We start from the raw sequence: 4573 nt of genomic DNA on the forward strand, positions 1-4573 counted from the left end.
CATTATGAAGTCTTTTCACCTGTTTAAATAATGTTTGGGAATTATTTACATTTGGTCGTTTCTATTAAACCACTTTGAAGTTTATTTTATTTGAAGACCACGTTTACTAAATTGTAATGAGAATGCTTTTCGGAAACGTCTCATATAGAGAGTGTGACCGTTAACTGTGGGACCAGAGTTAATACGCCGTTAGTCAATTCTGACGGGGTATTACAAGTATATACATTCAAGTAGTATAATTGAGATAAAAAGAATAAAAAAGTAAAAAGCTCATTGGCCGTCTTAAAATGTATACTTAAAATTTCATCCACCATAACTATGCATTAGTAGGTTGTACAGTACAACATGTTAATGCATGATTATGGTGGATGAAATAAAAATGATTGTCGATATATCATCGCCCTTTATATGAAGACTTGAGATTTATGAAAAAATTCTAATTGAAATAACGAAACTCTTGGACTTATTTGAATTCTTTTATAAGTAATGAAAGAAACTTACCTCTACAAGCAAGATTCCTTTACAACTAACAAGGTGAATTTGAGCAATTTTTCAAGTAATCCCGATTTTTGATTGATTTTCTAAGTTTTGACCAAGTTTGACTGAGTACCCCCGAACTGCAAAAATCAAGTACTCGTCATCGAGTAATTCAACCATCTTTATACAAAGTTTGATGATGCCAAACAATGAAACAGGGGAAAAAGGACCAAGCCTCCTGTCATAGTGGTATGATCCTTAAAAAACTTGCAATATTGAGATCAATATAAACAATTAGTTCCGATCAGATCAAAAAGTTTAAATGAAAATAATGTACAAACTACAAAGACAACAAAACAACAATGCAACACCCCTCCAATAAACTTGTACAATAATAAAAGAAAAATACAACATTAGACAGTGAGGAGTTGAAGAAACAAGAAAACTGAATACCACCAACTACATTTTACAAATTATCCAGCAACCAAGTTAACTAACTTAGAAAGCCATACCAACAGTCCAACCGACACATAATCAACCCAACCGAAATCACCAACTCCTATCTACCACACTCTATAAATCAGCCTATCACGATTTGTGTTCTACAACGCGTGAGCTGGCGGCAGCTGCACCACTGCCGCTACTACCACCGCCACCCATTCTTGAAGATAATGCAAGGACTTCGGGTGACATATCCCAGCTCCCACTTTTTCTACCCCAACTGGACCTTCTTCCGTGTATAATATTAGCTCGGTCCCCTTCATCAACCGTTGTTCGTATTTCAGGTGACGTTTCACCTATTCCAATTTCTTTAGTGTTTGAAAAACCGTCATTGTCGATTAGTTGTCCTTCACGGTTATCTACCCGGGCCCCACCATCACCCCAGACCGCCTTCCTTCCCATTTCAATGTTATCAACCACCTTTCCCATGTTTGGACTCATGAACCCACCACCAATAACCGATCGACCTCCGATTTCAGATTCTCTAGGCACGTAATCCCGAAACTTGTTTTTAGAGTCGGGGATTCGGGTGCAAAATATCTCCCCGAAATTTTGTAGGACTCCTTTGTTATAGGGATTGGCTCGCATGTCGTACCTATATCTGAAGTTCTCGTATGTAGTCTGCAGAGAGAACACATATCATATGAGATGTTTGGGTAAAGGTAGCAAAATGGGTGACTTGGTTACAGTTCAAGGCTGAAGTTTTAAAAGATGGGCATAAACAGATGAGGCTAGTTTGAACTGAACGACAAACGTGTTTTTCTCAAAAATTATAAACTTTTACAAGTTATGAATACATCAAAATATCTTACATATATCATATTGTTTCAATAAAAAACTAATTGGTTGAACAAAAAGATTTAGGAAGTCTTATGCATTGCAAACACTTTTGGTCATCTTTCAACAACTAATCTTCAATCCTACATGTTTTACCCATACAAAAGAGCAACAACTGAATTAGCCCATACCGTTGTAATAATCCCGATTAATCCCTTTTTAGAATTAAACAGATTAGATTTTTCAAAGCACTCTGATTAATAGGTCACGAATCGATTTTAGTTGGTCAAAGTCAGATTTAGTCAGTCAAAATTGGACAAAGTCAGAATTGGTCAAAGTCAAAGTTGGTCAACATTTTAAAATTGACTTAAATAATAATTTTAGAGTAATGGAATAATTGAACGATTATGTTTTATGTTTCCAGACAAAAATGTTAAAGTTTATGTTTGTGTATATAGTTTTTTTCTATAGTTGCACATAATTTTGAAGTTTATTTCATAGATATATAAAAAGTCCAATCCGATTAATCTCGATTAATCCCTGCAAAATTCCGCCCAATTAATCCCCGATTAGCGATTTTTACAACCTTGGCCATCCATAAGTAAATTGATCGAAATTGCCACATCAACTTAGTTGCCATATTGAGATATATGTAGCATAAAATATTTAAATACGGAGCATGTTGACCTGATTTGTACTGATGAGATATAAATGGAAGGTAGTAAGGCCACCCACAAACCACACTGATACGAAGGTGTAGACAATTAACACAATAGATGCAGGCGTCTTTAACATTGCTCTCCATATTGTTACGTCCTCTGAATCCATAATTTTCTTAATGTAGATCCAGCAGAAACTAAAAACATATATACAAAGTAGAGTCGTGGAGAACACAAACATGAAGAAGAAACGATAATTTCTCTGCAACCACATTATTAGTCCGATATCAGATCAACCACGTCTAACCATATGCAAGAAATTATGTAAAAAAATCGAACATAAACAAAGCAACTACTAGGTAATACAGCTAGCACAATTCAATCTTAAATTAAAGTTCATTTAAGATAAATAGAAATCAGATGCAATCAAGGTTGCAAAAATCGATACTCAGGGAGTACTCTATCGAGAATTTTTAGGGAGTATTTGGCAACTCAGGGAGTACTTGGATGTTGACCAAGTTTGACTTTGAACGTTTTGACCGAGGTTTGACCATTTTGACAGATTTTCGGAATAATCCCGAGTTTGGCCGATTTGACCGAGTTTGACCAGGTTCTTGCTGATTACTCCCCGAGTAACAAAAACTGAGTACTCGCCGAGTAGTTCCGAGTTCGGATGCAAGTGACTAACAAAAGTTGAGGGAATGCAAATCTTACCAGACCTATACATTGTCCAACCCAAGGGCAATGGTGATCGAATCGTTCTACACAGTTATTGCAGATAGAACAGTGTGAACATCGGGGAGGTCTATAAAGCATGCAGGTATCACAATACTTGATCTTTACAGTTACGCCGTTAACTTCAACTTCCTAGAAACGAGGTAGCCGTAATTGTGGGGTTTGGGCGCTACCTTCTGTATTTCCATCGAAGTTCTCGGGTTCTGGAGGATGTGCGTTACGTGGAATGATACCAGGATCTCTCCCGGACGTTAATAGAAGAAGTACTAACACCTGAGATATTCATTATTTAAACACTTAATATTGATATAAAAAACAAATAGGTGATCAAACTCATACCATACAAATGACAGATAAGATTGCATAATTTAATTGACGGTGACAGTGACCTACAAAGTACGCTTCAAAAACTAACAAGTGGATGGCTAATAAAATAAGCTTGCAAATAATGAAATTACTAAAACTGTTTATGCAATCAAAGTTATCCCAAGAAACAAGATAACACAACATATACTTTTGTGAAATTATGAGAAAAATCAACCCCATCGTAAAAAATAACTCGGTTAATTATATTCAGTAAGAGTGGAGAGGAACTTACATGAATTGTGTATAGAACAGCAACAACCATAACTGATATCCCCCAATTATCTTCAAAGTCATACATCAGTTTTCTAGCAACGAAAACACAAAAAACTGATACAGGAGCTACTACAAGGAATATGGTCAGCACTAGCGATCTTACATCGGGTCCAAATACAAACCTACCCTGAAGAAAAAATATCTGCAAAGCAATACAGCATACAAAAGTAAGAGCAAAGCCCCATTGCCAACCATAAACATCCCATATCACACTTCAGAGAAGTTTATTAATTACTCCTTAAACGCTTGATTACACTTAAAATGAAGCATAAATTTCAATGATTCAATAAAATACACATTAATTGTCACAGCATCGCAGTTTAATGTACCACAAAGCTATAAGCCTGCTTATTTGTTAGCCCATGCCTATAAAACAAACTTTACAACTTCAACATTCCACAGAATAACATAAGCCTCATTAAACCATTCAAGTACTTTCGAACTTCTAACGAACGCAAATTTGAGTGTAGGTAATCCCTAATTAAGTCCATCGGATGCACATCAGTCACTACTTTTTGTAACTCAATTCGGTTTTTATCAGAAAAATATCTTATCTTGTTATCGCAATTGTTTTTATCCATTTACATTTGGTTGATTTTATCACAGTTTTTCAACAATTTAACTAGTATACTCTGCAAATCATATGTTCATAATGCAAGCCAATAAACACAATTCAAAAACAAAAATTTAGAGAATTAAAAATGTCTACAATTAAGTATACACACACAGTCTAGAAATTAGGGCACTAATATCACAAATAAACATACAAATTCGGAACCAATAGT

At 35.3% G+C, this 4573-nt stretch overlaps 1 pseudogene; it reads right to left on the minus strand.

Annotated features, from left to right (window-relative positions):
- Positions 1 to 780: 780 nt before the first annotated feature.
- Positions 781 to 3923, minus strand: LOC139856897 (probable protein S-acyltransferase 7; annotated as a pseudogene).
- Between the last annotated feature and the right edge of the window lie 650 nt (positions 3924 to 4573).

This window comes from Rutidosis leptorrhynchoides, chromosome 7, assembly GCF_046630445.1.
Source record: "Rutidosis leptorrhynchoides isolate AG116_Rl617_1_P2 chromosome 7, CSIRO_AGI_Rlap_v1, whole genome shotgun sequence".
In the NCBI taxonomy this organism is placed as follows: domain Eukaryota; kingdom Viridiplantae; phylum Streptophyta; class Magnoliopsida; order Asterales; family Asteraceae; genus Rutidosis; species Rutidosis leptorrhynchoides.